The sequence below is a fragment of the Rousettus aegyptiacus genome, unplaced genomic scaffold, assembly GCF_014176215.1.
Source record: "Rousettus aegyptiacus isolate mRouAeg1 unplaced genomic scaffold, mRouAeg1.p scaffold_m13_p_8, whole genome shotgun sequence".
NCBI classification, from domain to species: Eukaryota; Metazoa; Chordata; class Mammalia; order Chiroptera; family Pteropodidae; genus Rousettus; species Rousettus aegyptiacus.
The window spans coordinates 91,743,221-91,766,357 of NW_023416311.1; the positions used below are offsets into that span (position 1 = coordinate 91,743,221).

The 23,137-nt window shown below is 39.2% G+C and overlaps 1 protein-coding gene across 2 annotated transcripts in view; it reads right to left on the reverse strand.

Moving 5' to 3' along the window:
- The window catches only part of SLC1A3 (solute carrier family 1 member 3), a 94,690-nt gene that overhangs the window by 16,388 nt on the left and 55,165 nt on the right, over positions 1 to 23,137 (reverse strand). The gene's annotated exons all lie outside the window — the stretch shown is intronic.

The following is a 23,137-nucleotide window of genomic DNA, read 5'->3' on the forward strand; positions in this document are numbered from 1 at the left end:
TTCTCATTTTTAGGACATTTTCAAAGTTTACCTCAGGCAAGCTATTATCCTAGGTAGGAAAGAAGGCTTGCCTTTTAAGATTTTCCTAAAAATCTAGCAAATAGAACATATCTCAATGCTTCTTAGGCTGGAGAAAAAAACAGAAATGACACCAAACTCTTAAAAGATAAGATTATAATAACATGGACTTTTCTGGTTCATTAGCTATCTCCTAACTTTTCTTCCTTCTTTCTCCTTCCCCATCATACTAAAACAGTAAAATCCAGTTATAGTATAATCCAATTTTGGTTAATGGACTATTTTTTTTTTTTACTATTTGAAATTGTGCTTCTATAAATATATTAAAGAGTTTATTGTATTTCAATGATGAGTATCAGATTCTAATAGTGGTTTAGCATTTAAGTATTGACCCTGTTCATACCAACACATTCAGAGTAAGGTAACATATTGAAAAAATAGTGTCCATGAGTGTCAAATAACTGGCTGGCTTTGCCCAAAAATCTTAATACAGTGGTAATAAGCTTATTTGAGAATCGAAGCCATGACCTTCGATTTATAATTTCACTTATATTTGAATCACATCATTTATAATTTTCATAATAAGCACTTACTTAGTATCTGATATGTTCTTATTTTTAAGTACGACCTATAAGGCAGATTAAAAAACAATTAGGTAACTCTCTAAGGCCTTAGTGAACACCAAGTCAAATGCAATGGGAACTTGAACCCAGATCTTGTGTGACTAAATTTAGTGTACTTTCTGCCCCTGAGAAAACCAATTGCAGCTCCCATAAATGGGGAGGCCAACTTTGCCTTTGATGCAATAATTTGGCTGCTTTTACCCTTGCCCTGGGTTTCTTAAAACCCAGGTTTAAGTATCCATTTACTGGGATGGCGCCACTTCAACACTTCACCGACGTTAAGAATAAGCTAATCTGTTTTCAGAGTGTCCCATCCCCTATTTTCATTTTCAGGTCTGAATCACATCTTGAAAATATGTCGGCTTTCCTGTGCTTGAAATAATTTCTTTCAGAAGGGGCTCACTCTCTTTCCCTTCATTGCTGGAGCTTGTCACCCCTGAAGACTGCAATTCTTCAGCTGGTGAGTTGTACGGGCCCAGTAGGTTGGGAATCTCTGCTGGGGGGTACCAGGCAGGGGTATTTTCTTCCTCAGAGATTTTTTCTTTCCCTTTTGCCTTCTATTCTGCAGTGCTGGTCCATTCTCATGTCAACTCTTCTCTGATGCTCCTGTCCACTATTGCCAACCGATAGCACTAAGTGGTCAAGGCAGAGCACTGGAACCAAAGTGGCAAACAAAGGAGGGGACTTTGCTTTCCTTCCCCAAGGGGAGAGGAATGGGGGGAGTTATCCCAGAATCCACAGCTATAGGGCAATCAAACCTAGGAAACAAAGTTTACAGGTGTTTTGTTTAATTTTTAAAATGAAAACCATTATGAAGTATTTTCTTTGTATTTTCTAATTCCAAAATAGCTGAAGGGGTGTGTGTATATGGAGTATCTTCATTAACCAATCCTCCATGTAGGTTTTTTCCCTCCAAGGGGTCTGGTGTCCCATATAGGGCTGCTTGTCCACCTCTGTCCCAGTATTCCAGGATCCTCCTCCTCCCTCCTTCTAGTTCTAATTAATCCCCTTTTCTCTTAGACAAGCTTATAAAACTAGCAGAGCATACACTGTCATCAGGGCAACAGCAGGACAAAGGTGAAGAATCTGTCACGTGCCAGGCCTGAAAGAGAATGGCCTTGATATTAGTGGAACCAGGAAAATGTAGAAAGAGCTCTGGAAGACAAAATCCCAAATGAGCAGGGTGTCCTCTCCCTTCCACAAACTGTGACCATCTCCTTTTCCCAGCCTTACCAAATTCAAGACAAAGCTCTACAGCAGAGACTACACACAAATGTCAGAGTATGTGGGGGCCAGGGTAGAGTACAAAATCACTTTGTAGGAAAGGGGACTTTTGCAGGGAGTGCCCTAAATGCTTGGGAAAGGAAAAGTTTGCATTGAGCCTTGTCACTAGAAAATATCTGGGCAAAAAGGGCACTGGGGCCAGGGGGAGATAGGAGATCACTGGGGTATGTAGGTATTTGCAGGGGGTGTGTGTGCTACAACAACTATGCATTCATATAAATACATATTTGAGAAATACGTTCCAGAGCAAGTAGAAAAGATAATGATCTTGACTAGTCTGTTTTTGTTCATTTGATCTGGGCTTAGCTAAACCAGTCCCATTTAAGGCACCCTGATACCTTTATCATGAAAACATGATAAAGGAGGTTACTCTGGGAAATCCCTGACACGTTGCACATTGCTACAAGTACTGTGATTGTCCGCCTTTCAATTACAATGACATATTTGTATGTTTACATGTTTTGTATATTTTGAGTTGATTTTTGTGCTAGTTCATTCACTCAATCCTACCTCTAATTAATAGCACATATTCATTCTAATTTTATGACAACTGTACGTTGTATATATTTGATATCATTTTAAAGGTGAAAATACAAGAGGCCAGAGAAATAAAGTTTAACTTGTCCAGTGCTGCACCGCTAGTAAATGGCAGTGGCAGGATTTGAACCCATCCTCTCGAAGGAGTGCCCTTTCTAATACACTTCTTTTCTTATGGACAAGCCAGAAGTCTAGAAGACTTCTTGTTACCCATGCTAGCTTTCTGCATCTTTCTTGCATTTGAGTTCGATGTTGAGATGAGCCAGCAGGCTGGAGGAAAACATGGAGTAGCTAACTATCGCGAACTTCTGACATGCTCCTCAGCATTCCCCACCCTAAGGGAAAGGGTGAATACTGGTCATAGCTAGAGAACTGATCAATCAGATCAAATTCCTCACCATTCCTAGAAAAGTAGTCCAAAGCATGTTCTAATAGACATGAATACTTGCTGGCTATGGATGTGTAAGTCTTATTTTCCTTTCTTAGAATCAACCCAGCAATAATCAGTCGTCAAGAAAGCAATCAATCAATCAATCAATCATTTCTGCAAACCTTTTACATGTTCACAATGAACTAAGCTTCTACACGAGATCAAATAAGATGTTTTCCAGAATGTAAAAGATTAAGACTTTGTTTCAAATACCTGGGTATTTTAGGTAGCAGTCACTTTGAAAAGACAGGAAAGGAAGAGAGTCCCTTGATGCAAATAGGTAAATATGCATTTACTTCTTTATTTATAAAGACAGTCTTTTGGTAATCAGTTTTTTGGTATATAACAAATATACACCAAATTCATGGTTTTTGGGAGTTAGGGAAGGGGTGTTTAATAAATATACATGTAGAATTCTGTATGTCTATATTTAAATTAGGTTTCTTTTGGTATAATATTCAGTATAGCTTCTTGGATAATTGAAATATGTATTCAGCCAAGTATTAAAGAATAACATACAAACAATGTCAAGTTCCCAAGGCTCTATTACTTGCATAGATTTCATTTTCTCATCTGCTAAAAACTTACGTCTTATACATTAATGTGTCTCAGTATACTTACCTCCATACTTCCTGTCTTTGGTTTTGAAACATGAAATCTAAAGAAGTCGTCTGTTATGAATTATCTTTCTTCTCATCCTTATGGTGTTTCATTATTCTTCTAGGGCCACTGGGCTGGGCCCAGAAAGAACAGAAAAGGGAGGATGGCAGTTGCTGATTCAAGAATATTGTTCTGTTTCGATTTCTATTTTATTTTGTATGTGCTCCTTCTCCGCAATGGGCTTCCCAAACTCTTATCTAACGAGAGCCACCTGTTTTCAACCCTCCTAGAATTTCGAGATGAGCAAACTTACAAAGAAATCAAGGATGAGCTCTAACAAGTACTGTATTCATCTGAATATCAGGTGATTTTTTTTTTTAAAGAAAGTTAAACTCTAAAAATACAATATACTTCATATTTACCAATTGAAAAATGGGCTCTTATGTCCTAAAGCAGCTGCCCACTACCGGAGCAAGGGCACACTGGGACCCTCAGAAGGGAGAACACTCAGAGGGAAGGCAGCAAGGGGTTGGGACTGAGCACTACACGAATCACTTTGAATCTCTGTCTATAACTTCTTTTTTTTCTTTTTTCTTTTCTTTTCTTTTCTTTTCTTTTCTTTTCTTTTCTTTTCTCTTTTCTTTCTTTTTTCTCTTTTCTTTCTTTTTTCTTCTCTCTCTCTCCCTCTCTCTCTCTCTTTTTTTGCTAAAATATCCTTTTCTGGCCTCTATAGACTAGGAGTATATTAAAAAAAGTAAAGTTCTATGGTTTTGTGAGTTTTGGCACAGAAGGCAAACTTTTAAAAGTTAGATTAGAAATTGTTGATTATAAATGATTGTATCACAATTTTGAGTCACAATTAGTAAGTAGGTTATAGTATCCGAACTTAATCTAAAAGAGAATATTTCAAACTACTTAAGGCCAACTTCAAGCATTTTGGGTAGCACATTTAAAAAAAACAATAATGACACAGTCATCAAGAATTCAGGCTCTGGGGTTAGAATACTTGGATTGTGCTTCTGGCTCTGGTGCCATATGACCTCCATAAGCCTCAGTTTCCTCATCTGTAGATGGGATTAATGATAGTCCCCTTACAGAGTTTTTATTGACATTAAGTGACTTCTGTATGGAAAGTACTTAGCATAATGCTTGGCACATAACAAACATTTAACAAATGTTAGCTGCTATTATTGATTAAGCAGATAAATAGTAAAGAAGCTGCTCACTGTTATTTGACCTCTCTAAGCCTCCATTACATCTAGACAAAAAGCTAATAATACCTACGTTGCAAGCTTAGAGAAAACGTATGTACAGAATCTGCACAGAGTAGGCCCTGTTTGATAAACGCTGGTTATGATCATTACGTGTCCCTTTCTATTCGCTAGAATGAGTGCCAAGAGAGCAGAAGCATCTGTTTTCCTCATTGACACAGCCTCAGTGCCTAGAACAGTGCCTGCATAGGAAGTCAACCAAAAAATATTTGCTGAATAGTGAGTCATTTATACCACTGTTATTGTCGTTATGATGGGTAGAGGCCATACCCCCATTTTTTAAACATATAGATTAGTTTGCTGTATAAATTACAAGTTCTAAAGTTGCTTTTGTTTAAAATATTCTGAAATTCTGACTCACCAATTTTTATTGCTTTTCCCCCAATCGATCCAAAATAGTGAGATTCATTCTATCTTGAAGAATGAGAGACAGACTTTGCAGAGAAAGAGTGACCCAGCACCACCTGAAGCTTCGCTTGCAGAGCTGGGAAGTCATTCACAGCAGGCATCTCCTGTCGGGTCAGGAGGGCGGGAGGCTGGCATACCTCTGCTCCCACCACCAGGAGGACCCTTCCCTCTTTCCCTGCCTTCTCTCTCTCCCACTCCTATATTATGTCCTCTTATTTTTGCTAAAATGAGTCGCTTTTGCAGATGAGACAATATAAGAAATTGCTATAGTCCTATCTGTCCATATGATAGAAGAATGAGCGAATAAATGAAAAGGTAAATGCGGAGAAGGGAATGGAAGAGAAGGGTGGGGTCTACCAAGTGTTTATGGTATCGATTATGAAATCAGTTTAGTGGGTCATGACTAGTATTTTTATCCATTAATAAAAGAGAATAGAATAGAAAATATTAGCATGAATCATCTATGGTAAAGGTAAGTATCATTTTTGAAACTTTTTTCAGCTGTGTGTGTATATGTATGTGTGTGATATATGTGTGTTGACCAGATCACAGCGTAAAATATATTTATATTTTATTTGCAGGTTCTGGCAAAAAAAAAAAAAAGTTAACAGTAGAGGCTTTAAAAAGGAACCATGAGCTATGGTCTTCTCTTCCTATCATCTTCACTTCCTGTGACCTTGGGCTACCCTCCACATCCTAAAACTACCTCTTGCTAGTGGAGACCGAGGAAATGAAGGTGCCGATCTCTGGTATCTGGTCAACCATTTGAACAGAAGTTCTACGGACACTGTAATGAGGGAAACGTTTTTAGAAAAAGTTTGCTTCCTGGAATTTTGAGCTAAGATGGCTTTTACTGTAATCAGTATGTCTTAGTGAAGGGAGTTGTCTTAGTGAAGGGAGTTAGACCATCTCCATAGAGAGATGAGGGTGATTTTGTGGAATTTACAGTCAATTAAATCACAAGTATTTTCACATTGGTTTTTACCCTGGCCAAAATTGCCTTCCTATTATGACTGTCCATAATATCACAGAACTTGACATTTCATTCGCCTATAACACTACTTAGTTTTATGAGATTATAGTGCATGAGAATGAGGAGGAAGCTTCCTTACCAATTTACTGCTTGTGATGGCATATAATTTGTCGGGCAAATTGATTTTTTAAATCAACCCTTAAAACTCGTCAACAAAAGTCTGCCTTTGAGTTCTAGTGTTTGCTAGTAAAATGAATTGTGGACAGATAGGTGAAAAGGAAACTTTCTCTTTTGAAAGAAGATTAAATAAAAATATCAGTGGAGCAGATAACAGTATTAGCGTCAGAAAAAGTCTCATAAATCACCTTTTTTCTTCAGCCTGGTAGGACTAAGCAGACGATCCTTTTTTCCTGGCTATAGTCCTCCTTGAAAATACACTTTCATACAAAAAAGCAGTGAGAGGAAACTGGAGCCCCCTTCAGCTGCTGGTGCCTCTAATAACAAGGAGCTTCCGGTGCCCTTCTCCTTAACCTCTGGGGCGGAGACTGCTTCTCCTGGGTGACCAGCTGGCAAGGGCTTCTAAGTGGTCAAGCCTTGCTTTTCTCTGTACCAGTCTTAACCATCCAACAGACCTCATCACAGGCTAACACAGGCCTGCAGTCATTCCAGTTACGTGGTCTGCCAGAGACCCCACCGCAGGGACTTCCTCTCCCTCTCAGCAAGGTCTCAGGAAACGCTCAGAAGCGCCAGCTCCAAAATTCACATCTCACAAGCCCACAGCTGCAGGCGCGAGGCCCACAGAGTGGTGATTTAGATACCCATTTACCCTTCGCATTAGCCCATCCTTCGCTCACAGTATTGGAATGCGCCGCACAATATGCGTTTTTGAAGAGGAACCAGGGAGTAATTCATCTTCTTTATGTGTGCTCAGCAGAGTGAGAGGGAGAGGCGAGTGGGACCCATGATGAGCTGGGGAGTAGTGATTAGTAACAGCTGACAGCCTCAGACCAAGACCCTTTCTTTGGTTACCTCATTGTAACAGCGAGCACAAAGGAATCACTGTCCTTTCGCCAAGATTTAGAAACCCAGGCCCAGAGACAATAACAGCTAAAAGTATGGATTGGGAAGTGGGGGCAAAGGGCTGATCAGACCAACTCTTGGTTATACCTGTATCCTGGCTTTGAAAAGAAACCTCCGTCGTATGGGAAGACACACTAACATGCTTTGGGCCATCAACTAACACCCACCAGGAGCAATGACGCAAATGGGGAAAGTAGGTGACTTCGCTCAGAGTAGGAAGTGTGCAGAGAGCAGTAAATTGCTTTGATTTATTGAGAAGTTCTTTGAGGGCCAGAGCTCCAACCCCCTTTGCCCTTTGCCCCTAAAGAATCATAATTTACAACCAACCACTGGATGGGTAGTTTGCAATGGCTATAACAGCCCTCTTTAGTTTGGACTGTGTTACTTGCTATGGAAAAGACTTTTATGTTCTGGGTCCTGAGATAATTTCTTAGGAAGATGACAATCAAGACTGCACGTTTCCTAGCTGGCGAAATCCTGAATGGGACCAAATTCCATGACTGGGCCAGACTTGTCTGAAGTTAATCAAAAGAAGCCTCAAGTTGACTACAGAGCAGGGAAGACTCAAGAGGGCACCCTTTCTTCCCATGGCAGGCCTGTCCTTCACAGCTGAAAAGGAATTGAAAGCCTCGTAGAAACTGAAATCAACATACGGATATTAAAAACCAGTGTGACCTCGCCCTCATTTCCAGAAGAAGAATTGAAGCAGGACTGTGACTCCGGACCTTGAAATGAGGCTGGGAAGCTGCAGAGATTCCTGGGGTCAAAGGAGCTATGCACACTGGGTGACCCACTATTCCCTACCCCTACCTTCCTTGTCATCAAAAGATTCTGGAACCATAACCCAAACTGACAACTCTGAAATGGACCAAGGTTAAGTTTGTTGCTTAATTGCAACTAAGATATTTTTTAAAAGATATATTTCTTATATAAAAAACAATAGAGAAATGTATTCACTGCAGCTATTTTCCAAGTTAAATCCAGAATGCAGAATCTTATATGCTGTGTAAAAGAATAAATTTTTAAAAATTCAAGTCCACATTTTGGCCAGTTAAGAGAGTGCGCAAAATTAAGTCTTTGAGGATAGAAACAGAGTTGACAAGAAGAGGAAGAGAAGATTATAGAAATAAGAGAGTTGAGAGAATGACAGACAGGAGGAGAAAAAAAGAAAGAGAAAGACTAATGAGCAGGGAAGTATAGGATGGAGAAAAAGTTCAATAGGTACTTTTATCTCAGTCAGCATATTTCTTGAGATGTGGCCAACACACCCCCTTTTAGTTCTGATTGGTTTTCTCAGCATTTAAAAGTTCATCAATGGTTCTTATCTAATCTATAAAGGAATAGTCACACCCACAGAGTGGGAGATTATGCTCCCAGCTACCTGACCCAAACAATAAAACAGTATCACCTCATAGAGTGGAAAAGTCTGTGGTAAACTCTAGAATTGGTTGGCTTCCCTCACCTCTGCCTTACTTGTAGTAAGAGAACATTCTTTCATTGGAACAGGAAAAGCTGCATTTTTGTCCCCAGGAAAAAGAGGGACAATAGAATTGAATTATTCCTGATACATTTCACTAGCAATGGTGCAACGATTTTTCTTCTTAGCTTTTTCCTTCTACAGAAAGGAGTTGTTTCTGCATATTCTACTTTAGTTTCGTGACATTTATGCACACAGTTCCTATGTGAGTCTCAGTTTCATATTTTGATGTTTTTTTTTTTTTTCTAGAGAATATTTAGGGATTCTCGAAAATTCTTTAAAGAAAATTGTGGGCGGCCCATTATGTCGAACTTCACTTATCCTAAATAGACTTCAAGGATCAAGGAGGGTGTCAAAGAAAGAATGTGGAAATAGCATTTGGTTGATTTGAGACTGTTGTTGCATGGATTGGATTAGTAAAATTATTCTTTAACTTGGAATTTATGGATAGGGTGGGTAATGATGCAGTCACTAGTGTCTGGAAAAAAAAAAAACCCATAACTCATTTATGGGTGCATTTGAGTAGAATCTAGTAACACTAATAGAGGGAGAAAGAATAGAAAGAGAGAGAGGGGGAATGGACTACAGACATTGTTGCTAAAAAGGAATATGGGATAAAAAGTTTATAAACAAGGCGAAGGAAAGGTAGGTGCAAAACACTGACATCAAATGAATGATTCAAATGGCCATGACTGCTCCAACAGAAATAATGGAAAAAAGTGGTAAAGTAGTAAAGTTATATTAAGGGTAACTTGCTTTTAAAAGTGACTGTATTAACTGCTTCTATAATTAAAATTTTTTCACTTATTCATGCATCATTCAGCTTTCATTAAGGATCTACTCAATGCTCTGGCCACAGGCATGATCATTAGGGCTCTCATGTATTCAATATAATAAGTAGGACTTAAGAATATATTACTGTGAAATAGCCCTAAACAAATAAAACACATAAAATTATCTAGCAGAGTATTTGGAATGAAATTGGGGGGAAAAGCAGGAAAATTTGTTTCCTGAATTCGAAATTGGAAGGAAATGGTTATAATAAACCCCAGAGTTTGCTTGGTTAGAATCCTGGCTACCTCACTTATTAGCTTGTGGCTGGTCAAGACATGTAACTTCTCAGTGTCTCAGTCAATGAGGGATAATAATAGTATGTACTTCCTAGGGTTGTTCTGAGGATGAAATGAGTTCAATGTGTAATGGCTTAAAACAATATCTGACACATGTAAATTAGCCATGTTATATTGATGTTTTTGTTTTTTCTAAAGATATTTTTAGATCTGAAGGTTCCTTGGAGCACCACTGTAAAATATAGGAACTCAGTAAGTAAAATTAGATCCTTTGCCGCCAGGCACATGCTAAACGCTTTATGTCATTTAATCCTCCCAAACAACCTCTAAGGTTGGGACTAACACAGAGCAAGTCTGGTCTACATTTCTTGGGAAGACCTTGGTCTTCTTTTCTCCAGACTAAATACACATCATTTCTCCAACTGATCCTCATGTGTCATTGTTTCCAGATGCTAAGCGAACTGTCATTCCACTGCCTACCAGTCAGTGCCTCATGCTCCGGTCCACGTCTTCTTTTCTTAGCTTCATCTCCTAAGAAGGCCTACCCTATCCTTCCAGGCAGTCTAGACTCCTCAAGGTTCCCTAGACATGCCTTGAGTTTTCCTGTTTCTGCATCTTTGCTTTTAAGGCTTCCTCTGCCCTCATCCTCATTTCCTGTGGAAATCCTACTACTAGTCCAGTTCCTGAGTTACTGTAGCACTTTCTTTGTGCTTCTTGGCTTCATAGTCTGCTTTATTTTACAGTCAAGTATGTACCTGTTGAGCTCTCTATTTAAATGTTCAACTCCTTGATGCTAGAGTCTGGCAGTCTCTCTTCTTATCTTTCTTCCTCCCACCAGTTAGCCTCAAACAGGAGTTAAGTAAATGTATCTTGGATTGGATACAACACCCTCTTAGCAGCTACTCTGCTTTGTCAAAGTCGCTCCTGAGTTTGACTGGAACTAAACAAATTACTTCCGATGCAATGTGACCAGTGGAGAGTACAGTGAATTATTAAAAATTCAACTGAGGAAGCAAGTGACTATATTCATTCTTTTTTAACCACACATCCTACTGTTGGTTCATATTAAGCTTTTAGTCATATGAATGCTGTTAAGCTCAGGCGCTGCCCATCCTACAATTGTGCAATTGCCTTGTGAGTCTAAAAGCAGAAATGTACACTTATTCCCTGATCAACTTAATCTTGCTTAATCTGGTTTGCATCCAGGATTGCAGCCTATTGAAGTCATTTTGAATTGTGATCCTAGGCATATGTGATAGAGGCCATTTGGGGAGGCTTATGTCATCCAAAAACACAATGCAGGTGTCTTCTAGGTTTTTAGCTTGTTGATATAAATATGGAACAGGACAGGGTTTTTAAAAAGTACACCAAGGTACTTTACCAGTTATCTTCCCAGGCTGACATGGAGCCTTAAACACTCTTTAGGTCCATATGTTCAGCCAGTTGAAAATATACTTCACTGTTTTATTAGGTCCTATTTTATTGTCAGAAGTATTACAGACAATTCAAACATTTTCAGTATAATCAAAACAAATCGTATCAGGAATTCTACAGCCAAATGTTATTATAGGAAGTGAGTATTTTTAAAATATAAAGAGATTCCTTGTAGTATATGGAACTATTACAAGATGTTTTGTGAGAATACAGTAAGCTTGACTTTGTAACTTTAGGAAGTAACTTTCTTTTCCTAAAAGAATCAATAGTATAAGTCTAGAAGAATCTATGCTGATAAGTATCTTTACTAAATGGGAATACAATATTATTTGGGTAAAGGTGTAACTCCATCAAGGATTAATACAAACGTAAGTTATTCAAATAAAAAAAATAACAATAATTATTTCAAGCTTCAGAAAAGTTTATTATATACTTTGTTGGTAAAAAATTCTGGATGTGCTCCATTGATCATTAAAAAGTCCATTGTTTAAAAGTATATGCTTTTAATTCATCTGTACTACTTCCACAATAATGTATCAGCTTGTGATTTTGCAGGTTATAGTTCTTCAATTATATATATATGTATATGTATATACATATATATACACACATACACATACACACACATATATGTGTGTGCGTGTATATATATATATCTGTATTTATTTCTATATGCCCTGTGGCTATCACAGTAGACTCAATAGGTATTTGTTGAATGAATGATGAATGACAAAGTCTGTAAATTTAGCAGATAAGAATAATTAAGCAACCGTACTCGACCCACATACCAATAGGTTATTTATGTAACATCTACTATAACAAGAGCTCATCACTGCACTAGTGCTGGGGTGCAAATGTACAAACAGTAGTTCCTACCCTCAAGGAGTTCTTTTGTTTCATAGACAAGTCATACTCTCACCAAATAAACAAATGTTCAACCACACATGACATAAGTGCACAACTATGAGAAAATGGGGGAAAACATTTAGCTCGTGCAGAGTAATAGACATTATCACCGGCATAAATTAAGGTGAAAGATGCACTTTAGCATTATAAATGGATCCAGTACAAATCTAGAGGCCGCGCCATATTAGACGGTACATGGCGTTACAGAGAGGGGGCTTTAGTTACAAATAGATCTACGTTTGAATCCAGGCTCAGCCACTTACTAGCAGGGAGACCCTGTAAAACGGAGATAATAGTACTGACGTTGCAGAAGGAATAACAAGCATGTGTGTTCGATGCCCGACGATACCAGCCATTACTATGCAGGTAAAAAAAAAAAAAAAAAAAAAGCTACCGACCAATCAAAGAATAAATCTGCGACCAAAATGATCATTTTTACTACTTTAAGATGGAAGAGAGAGAACAGGATCTGAACGGCAATATCAATATTCTCATATATGTTCAGTTACTTACTGAGGAGTTACCATGCGCCAAGCTGTCTCAGGCTAAGTAAATTATGCAGCACTGTCTCTAATTTGCACACATCCGAATGCTATGGAAACTTGATTTTAAGAACATGATCCCACAGGGAATCTGCGAACGCCCCTAGAAACCAAGTCTGTTATCAAAAAGCCAAAATGAAATGGCTAAAACTAGGGTTTTGTCCTGGCTGAGGACCTCCAGGTTTGGAGAACAAGGCCAAGAAACCGAGGGGTTCGATGATGTGGAAACGACACCACTAGTTAGTGGCGAGGCTCGGACACGGTGAAAGCTTCAGCATGGGCTCTGCGAAGCAGTTTCCAAGTTTGCTCTAGCACACCAACTTGAAACTGGTTACGTTTATAACGAATGAAGTGTTCCCAATCTTGGAAGGCCATGAGCTTTCTTGGCAAGTGAGTATTTTATTCTAACATAGAAAAATACGGTAACTTCAGTTGTTTACTCGAGGTCATCCCCAAGCAGTTTTCTTGTTCAGAGCCATCAGCAAGCTGCAGAGAGCACGACTTAGGAAGCAGCTGGTCAGCTGAAAGGAGGTGAAGTAACAAGCAGCACCAGCTCTGAAACTGGCTACCAATTAGTGACAAAGCCAAGGCGTGGTCGCAGAGAACACCATCGGATGTCTGCGGCCCAGACTGAGGAAGAGGTACTCTCTAGGCACACCCTAGATGCACAAGCAAGGAAGGGCCTCACAACTGATACTCTCTAGCAAAGAAGCCAAAAGGGCCTCTGAACTTGATGTTTACAGTCCTGAAGCAGCATCTAAGGGTGGCAGTAATCACTAACATTAGTTCAGTGCCAACGGTTCACATAAAGCACGCTGGCAGCCATGATTTCAACCGTGCTTGCCTTGGGGTCCCCCATGTGGCATGGAATTCAAATATCTCTATTATTATTACTATGGTCATTTCCACTCCATAAATGACCCTTGAACACCAAAGCAACTCCCCGCTAGTCAGTGCTGGGACTGGTCCAGAAATGAATCTGGTAGCTCCAAAGTTTGTGCTCTTAAGACTCAGACAGCGATTAGCACAAGCAAATGCAGCCAGGGTGAGGCTCCTCTTCTTTGAGCATATGCTCTGCACTACTCAGCTGGCCCCTCTTCGACTTTTCAGATGTAAACGTCTCGTATGGAGATCCAAGGCCCAGAGTCCATGTGTAACAGCTCTGTGACTTCCTTCTTCGGCACCTACCACAGCTGACTGGAGAGCTCAATACTGAATGAATTAATAACCTCAGCTGGACAATGACTGCTGCGCATGACTCAGATCACAAATGCAGTGAGGACAAGGGAGGGAATGAAGCATGAAAACATATGGCACATGCTGTCAGGACTATTTACTACATTTCCAGTGAAAGCACAGAGCTGTGTAAGTTTTGACAAGGAAAATAGAGGAAGTAGGGCAGTCCGTGCCCCTTGAGAATTGTATTGAGTCCTTCGGAGGCCACGGCACATGGAAATGCCGCAGGAATGCTTGTGGAATAACTCTCAAATGAGTAGAGATGTAAAATATTTCAAGTAGGGAGATAAACTGTGTAAGGAAGTGAGGTAAACGGGATAACCATTTACAGGGAAGCAGTTTGCAAAACACACAAACACACCTCTTCACCTGCCGCTGAGCGTTCCGAAGCATGAGAACATTTCCACTGGCTTATCCAACTCACTGTGAACTTTCTGTACGCACAAACGGTGTGCTGTATCTCCCTCACAGCCCCTGGAGGGGCGTGAGAACCCCTCAGAAGTGGATTCTGTCTCTGAGGTTAAAGCTGATTAATAAGAAAACAACATGAACATTTTCCTTTTTCTTAGCTGATCATCCTTGGCTTATTTGAGATACATTTACTGAGCATGTATTGTACGCCAGGCCCAATGCTGTGGATAGTGTTTGCTCTCATTGCTGAGCCTGCTGGGGAGCACAGCACTCCACAGGCACAGCAGTTTTGGGTGAGCCACATTCCCGGGGCTGAGAAAGGAGGGATGCATGTAGGGGAGAAGAACAGAGGGGCCTTGGAGAAGGGCACTTGAGGGACTGTGATAACTTAAAAGCTCGAGTTCTGGCAACAAGCGACTTCACTGTTTGGGACAACTGGAAAAGTACTTTTAGAAAGAAGTCGATTTTCGTGCCAAATCAGATCTGCCTGTGCATATTTATCAGATTAGACTCTGAGAGCCAAAGATTTAGTAGCGATGGCATCAGAACCAATAAATAGGTTAGGAGAACTCGTGAGTGGTGAATGTGGAGTCAGAGGTTAGGTATTTATGTGAGCACTGGAATATATTGAGGGCATAAAGGCTGTTGAAATTTTAATTATGAGACATGAAATAACCTCAAGTTTGAAAACTACTACCCCTCACAATGCTGCCAAATACCTAACATCCATTCAAATTTATGAGGAACCATTTCCTCAGGGAGGGAATGTGTAGGAATTACAAGCAGCTGCCGAGAAGTGTGCTAGCTGGGGATGCCGCTTTCACACTGCAAGTTTATATGAATTAAATAACACCGTTACTGATCATGGATATGCCAAAAAGTGGGAAAGGAATTGAATCACAAAGCACATGTGAGGGCAATGCTTCTAAGAGGTCATGTTACAATTTAAGAAATATGTTTTAGAAAATGCACTGAAGAAGCAAGCTAGCTCTCGGTAGAAGAATTTAAATTTTCAGTTCCCTTACCCTCACCATTTCAAAACCTGAAATTTACAATAGTTGTGTCAGTTTCTCTAATTCAACTTTTAGAGATTTTAAATGTATTTTTGTTTTCTCGTGCCTAGGAATCATTCTCGGTGAAATTTTCTTCCACTGTGTGTTTACATCCTAGAGTTGCTACAGGAGGCGAATAATAAAGCCATGTGATAAGGCAGTGTTACTAACACATAGCGATATTGGGTTACTTTCCTTTTACTAAACATTTTAGGCCCAGTTCTTGCTCCATGGGTAACTCTGGGAATTCTCCTGAGGCAAACAGAGGGCGTGAATCTAGCTCTTTGTTTCTGTAACTGTATACCTGTTATTGATGCAGAGGACGAAAAGAAAATACCAAACACGCATTGTTCTATTTTTAAGCTGTTGTACTCAGTTCCAGGGGAGGGAAAGATGCCCTTTCTCTCCTTGAAAGTTACCAAGAGCCTGTTACTCTGCTGTGGTGTAAACTCAATTTCGAAACTTTGAAGACAGACAATCTTACGCACTGAAGGAGAAAGTATGGAGTGTGAGTGAGAGAGAGAGAGAGAGAGAGAGAGAGAGAGAGAGAGAGAGAGAGAGCACGTGTGCGCGCACACACACATACCAGTTGGAGCTGGGAGGTGCCAAAATAAATCTTTCCTCATATCCGGAAATGCCTATCAGGGAAGAGAACTAGCTGGCAATCAGAAAACTCGCATGTAATGCTCACTGTTTTAAATAGCACACATGTCCTAGGGCAGTATTGCATGCCATGGCTTTAAGTAGGCACTCCACCAAATATTAACGGAAAGACTGAATCAGTGAATCTTTCCAGGAAAAGCATGGCAAAGCTCTCTTTGCCTGTTTAAAAAAGAAAGAAAAAAATAAGCCAATCACATAAATCGGCAGCAGGGTGCAATATTTCTCTAAGTCAAGAGTCCAGATGTTGGTTTTTCTGGTCTGATATTGCTCAAGGAAGCAGAAGCAATGTAAGTTTCAGGAGGAGCTGGGTCACCTTGGAAATTTGACTCTTTTTCCTTGCTATGTTAACCTCTTGGAAAAATGTTATGCAGAGTATAATACTTTTTTTTACATGGAATTGAAGACCTTCATGACACTTTCTAAAATAACTGAAGACTCTCTGGGGTCTAAAAAAATGATTGTTGTCAGCCTCTGGCGCTGGAATGCCTAACGAAATGGTCTCTTGCTTTTAAGAAATTTACAGTTAGCTGTAGGAGGTGGAGAATGACAGTGGGGCCACCTAATTACACTACCCTGGGCAGAAAAGGTTTTCTGGAAGAAGGGACATCCAAGGTAAGACCTGAGGCTAAGAAAGGGTTTCAGGTGAAGAGGCTGGAGCACAGAGCCCAGGCGGACAGGAGGGGGAAGCACTGAGATATGAGATGGAGAGAGAAGCAGAAGCCACACAAGACGTGATTGGAAATACGACCTTCATTCCAAAAGCAATGTGGGGGACAAGCCCAGAGTTGAGTCTTAGGAAGATCATACCGTCTCCATGTGAACAAGTAAGGTCAGAAAAGGGCAAATCCCTGTGGGGTATAGAGGAAGGCAGCTGTTGGGAGCTGTTGGTGTAGAATTGGATTGAGATGGTGCCGTCTGTGCTAGGGAGGAGGCAGTGGCCGAAGTCAGAAGTCGGAGTTAAGGAGTAAGAATAAACAAGCCTGGGATGGGGAGGAGTCAGAGTAGGGGGTTAAGTTTCTGGCTTAGCCTCTAGTGTCTACATTTCCTTTGATTTCATAAAAATAACTTTTCAATAGTCTTCCTCCTCTTCCTTTCTAATTCTAAAATACCTGAACTCTCCTCCACATTTACGTTCTTTCACCAGGAATACATTTATTTTACATGCACTCATCTTCTTCGTAATAATGAACCAGCTCTGTGAAGTTTTAGTAAATCGAAAGAGACTAGTGGGTTCTTTAGAGGCAGGGAGGCTGGTTTACCATGATGAAGCCTTGACTACACCTTAGAGCATATTTTGCAGATAATTCCAGTTATGCATACATCTGGGGACTCATCCTGTGTTCTTTCCCCTTGTGAAACAAAAGAATTCTTGCGAGTCTAAAAAAGTAACAACGCACTGCCAAAAGGTGGCCCTGCCTAACTCAGTATTCTTTGGCCAACCACATTTTTCCAGCTCTGAAAACCTACGGGTTAGTTACTAAGGCTCCTCAAAGACTCTTGTAAGCTACATATTTCTTGTGCTTGTATCTATCTGTGAATGTCTGCACTGAAAAGCCATGGTCTGAGGGACAGACAAAGATGTTAACACTTAGGAGATGTAATCGGCAAAATCTGGATCCAGATCGTGGAAAAGAAATCACAAAAGGAAAGGTGGGGGGAGGGGGGTTGAGAAAACAAGCACTCTCAAGGGAGGGAGCATGTACTTTAAGAGACAACGGATTTGTAAAAAAATTCAACATATAAATGTGGCTTAATTCAAGCCAACAAACTAAAAAGAGAGGGAGAAAAAGAAAAGAGGATTTTTGAAAACTGACTTAATGATCTTAAGAAGCAGTTAATTTTTAAACAAGTGATAATGGAGATTATGGTTACGTTTAGGGAAAGGAATCTGTATCTTTTTAGACATAAACAACTCCAACAGAAACCAGCCTTTCCATTATGACATAGAAAGCCCCTATCCTGAATTGAGGAGAGAAGGCTTTTGCGTTCATCCTGTTAGGAGAGGTCAGGGTAGAAAGAGTGGACGAGTTCATTCAGTATTTACTCCAGTTTCTCCACCTGCCTCTACACTAAGAGTTGGAGGCCCCAGGTAAAAACAGGAAGGTAGATTGTGATTCTCAAACTCAATTTTCATATTTGCCCAGCAATTAATTTATTCCTGAAAGTGATCTGAAAGTGAAATCAATGTTCCTAAAAGTTCGAGTCAAATTTTAAATACACTAGAGTAATCCATGGTGGAGCATTTTATAATTCATTATTTTTGGAAAATGAGCAATTATTCTCAATTGGGAAGGCACATCTTCCTCAAGGCTAGAGGAGTGGGGTAAATTAGTATCAGGGTATCAGAAAAAATTTTAGAGTCCTTTGAAACCATATAAGTTTATATAGCTCTTTTTATTCTCCCCACATCAATAAAAACAAAAAGAAGAGATTACATTAACTACTATTGATTACTAAGAAGAGTGATTTTTATCACTCAGGTATGTTGGGACTGGAAAAATTTTGAGAACTATTGATCTAGACTTTTTCTTTAAGGGTATTTTCTCAAAATGAACTATACCTTATCTTTTCAACACAGTCAGGAATTGTTTTAGAACAAATCTGTTGGAAAAAATTTCCTGAAAGAGAAACATCTTTCTTTTTAACAGGCAAATAATGAGCTAGAAAAAAAGCTAGAACTGCTTTTTATGTCACTTTTCAATCTTGATCTTGTCAACTAACAGAAGATAGGATTCTGTGATTTTGGGAAATCTAAAAATAGGAATCTAAGCCAATTGTCCATTTTTGTGATAGACATAATGAAGTTCTCAGAGAATCTTTTATCCATTCAGTAAGATAAATTCATTCGGTTAGGATGAACTTGTGACTTTTACAATTAAACATACATAAAGAATATAACAACTGAACTGTATAATTAGGATCGTTTATTTTATGTAGTATAAAAATATATTCTTGTACTATTTCCTTTGAATGTTTTTGTTGTTTTCATATTTTTTTCTTCTGTTGAAATCTTAGTAACATTTGAACCACAGGTCATTAGGGCAGAGTCACAAGAGATCAAATCCTACACTTTCCTCCCCTAAGTCTTTTCAAAGTGTATGTGGTTAAAGGGAAAAAGAGAGAGAATTGCTATCTCTAAGGGTCGGTCATCTGTTCATGCCTAAAGTCACCTGCTCAAGCCTAAAGGTAACGGCCGGTCACCTGTTCATACCTAAAGTCATACCTCAAGTCACCTGCTCAAGCCTCTCTCCTAATGAGGCTACATTTTTTGAGTGTGGATTTCGACTATCTGTGTATATGGAGAAGTTGATATCAGTAGCTCTGTGCCACAAGAATACCAGGGGTTTTATTTCACAAGAGCATTGGGATTGTGAACGAAGCACATCAAAGCTTTAAATACCTTCCCAGGGCAATTGAATTTTGTAAAAGCCAAACTCTTGAACTACACAGAGGAGGAGACAGGAATGGTACAGAATGTGTCTGAAGCTTATCCAAGGATCCGACTCATTATGGGAGCAAAAATGGTAAATTTTGCAGGCTTGAGTTAATTTAAGAATTATGTTTCAAATTATACTAGTCATCAGCAAGAAAGGTTTATTGGCAGAAATCGCAAACTTCCTTGAAAATTTCCTAAGTTAAAGTTTTGAAACTTAAATTTGTTCATCAGAGTGGCATAGTTCTGCCGGTAGATGAAACAATTGAACATACAAATCTTTTAAATTTTCTTTTTAACATTGAGACAGAGCAATTATTTTTAAAAACTTAATAATGGAAAGGTGTCCAGAAGGATAAAACACTATTTCTTGCGCATGTATGTGCTTGGTCCTCAAAAAAAAAGGATAAATATAATCCAAATAGTAAATTTAATGCTAATTAATATCTTAATTAAAAGAAAATTTCAAGCAATCAGATAGGAATGCAGAATAGCTTACATTAACCTCTACTCTATAATGCTATAGAAAACAATGGATGATCCAAATAACAGGACCCCAAAATGTTCGCTACAAACTGACAGCAATCAGAGCCCATTTAAGCCTCCTCCACATAAAAGTTGGGGTAAGTTTAAAACAAGAAACAAAAAAAGCCACAAAGTTAATATGGTAAACTGTGATAAAAGAAACTGTTCTCTTTTAAATTACGGTCATTGTTGTGACTGCTGCCTTTTCTTCGAAATGGATTTCAGTTGTAAAAATAAAGTAAAATGAATGACTGGAGTCTAGATGTTTGTTAGGAAAATAGCTTTTCAGTCAAAATTTGACCAAAATCTAATTTTTTTCTGGTGCTGACAAAAATCTTTCCATGAAAGAATCACTGAGTCTATCTTAATTTTTAGAATACTGTTTGGTGTGAACAGACTGATGGGTAGATTGACAGGAGAATGTGCCAAAGTTAAACTGATTAAATTTGCTTTAATACATTTGATCTCTTTCCTTCTCTCTTTCTGCGGGCAAAGTTTGGAATTATTCTAAGTGCCAAGGGAAATATAAGGAAATATTCTACCTAACAAAAGATACATTTGAACTTGAGCATATCTTGATTAAATGTCAAAAATGAAAATATTTATTTAGAAAGAACAAGTATGCTTTGCTCCAGAGAAATTCATGGCAGCTAATTTTGCCTTTTGTAAATTGAAAATAATTAAATTATTTCATCCAAGTCTTCTTGATAAGTTGCATTACTGGCATGTAGCTGAAAATAGAAACTGGTTAACAGCAAATGTTTCTGGAGTATTCACAGGGCTTGTAGAATATTTTAAGAGGAAAATGATCTAATTAGACGCTTACTTGAAACTACAAAAGAAGAAGTGCACATTTCCAATAAGGTAACTAAAGAAAAACCAACAGAAATCTAAAACTTCGTTATGCGGAATCATAAAGCATCCTCTGCATCTCTTATGTGTGAGTATGAGGTGGCAGAGTCTAAATCCATTACAACGCTCACAAATATGGTGTCATATGGCACCTATGTTTTATTAGAATAAATACATTTTGGCTAGTGGCACTAGTGGACAGAGATGATTTCAACGAGAAGCATCTCATGGGACCAATTCTACCCCTAACATTACATTCCAATAGCACAATGTCCCTGGAGTGGACCTAGTGCACTTTTAAATTCCTGCCCATGCCTCTGCTTCCCTCACATAGTACTATTTGTACTCCACAGAGGCAGGAATTACTCGTACCTGCAAAATTGTAAGGAATTTGTTTTTTTTTCCCCTCAAAAATACTCCATTGAGTATTATTTGTGAACACTCCTAAAATAGAAATATTGAAATAGGTAGTTTTCAAAGACTCATGAGTGAACCACTTAGCAGAATTTTCTCCTTAAAGAGACCACGAATATGATGCTGCAAATTGTTTTCCTTCTAATATCCAAATCCCATTTCCCAGGAGGGAGGTTAAATTGTCATTGTCAACGTGCACAAACAGTTGCACTGCACTGTACCATCATGGTGACAGTGTGGCACCTGTTGAGGAGCTTGACTACAAAGCTTAATCAAAGTGGAGATGCACTGTCTGCCTTCATGCAGCTTTCATGTGGAGAGGACTCTTTGGCCCTGAGCCACCACAAGCAAAGCACAGGGCTAAAGGATAAAGCCAACACCGCACACCAAAGTGCGGTTTTATCCGACCCCAGGGTGGGGGCTGTGTGTGTGTGTGTGTGTGTGTGTGTGTGTGTGTGTACGTGGGGAGGGCTGACATTACCGAATAATGTCTAACATTTAGATTTCCAAAAATCTCAGGATATTTTGTTTACTTTTTTGAGGGTTTTACTGTTATGATACTTGTGTGGATTTCAACACAGAAAGGATAATCTGAAACAGCAAAATAAACAGAGGAAACCAATTGTTAGTGAAAAAAAAAAAAAAGCCAGCCCTTATTATCAAGGATAGTCCGTGTAATACTTTATCAGTGTTCTTTAAAATTCCAGCGCTCCCTCGGTCAGAACAAGAATCCATCCTGTCTCTGGCAGCGGTACCGACGCTGCCCTCCTTGATATCAACTTCAAAAGACCCAACCGTTTTTAGTTTCCCTTAACAATATAGTTTTGTTTCTTTGAAGATCATTCAGTGGCTCAAATTTAACTTATACCAAAGAGTCTTTGGGGGAGGGGGAGTGTTCTTTAACGAACACAAAGAAATGGTTTGTAATTAACCTGTAGTTTACTTATATGTCTGTAAGAGGATGTCAACACCAATGCAAGCAGTTGCTCGGGCTGTAGCCATGTTTAGGCATAAAAATAAGCAATAATCAGTACCACAATAAACTAGGTCATCGAGTTAAAGTAAAACTCACTGCTAGGAATGCAAGACAGGAGACAGAAGCAGAATAAAGCAGCCTCCAAATTACTGAGAATGGTTAGTTGGCAAGCGTTACTTTGGCTCTAAACGGTAGTCAAAAGGCAGTAGAAGTCATCCTTCAAAGACGCAGAGGGTTCAAGATTTGAATTTGAGGTCAAGTTAGTGCTTTTGGAAAAAAAGAAATGTCCTACAAGAACACAACTTGAGGGGCTCTTCCTGCAATCACCCAAGGGCAGACACCTAAGGAAAGTACAAACATGTACTTTCTTCCTGAGTTGAAAATAACTGATCTGGAATTATAGCTCATAACAAAAAAGACTTATAATAAATATATGATTCAACAGTATTATAAAAGACCTGAACAGAACTTTTAGCAGTAGGATCATTCTGTAAACTGAGATGCACCAGGCCATTGAAACAGCTCATAAAATCTACTCCACACCAGTGAGATTTGTATCTGTGCTCCAGTCTTCGCATCTGCATTCCTTGGGGGGAACTTGAGCATATAACTCAGAGGTCCTCCTGCTTCGGTCTGTCTCTCCCCCTCTGCTACCCCCAACCACCTCCTCGGCGCAACCATAGGGGCAGCTGAGGAATGTCTCAATTTAGAGAAATATTCTGATTGCCTCCCTCAAAAACTAACATTCTGGACAACCCAAGTATTTGCTCTGCACATTTCCAGAGGTAAAATTAGGGAGAAAGCTATCTGGCTCCAGCCGTGTATGGTGTGGCCTTTGAAAACTTCATGTAAAAACTCTAACTGTGAAGGGGAGATTGATAAGCAAAGAGCACTTAGAATGCCCCTTTCAAAAGAGTTAATA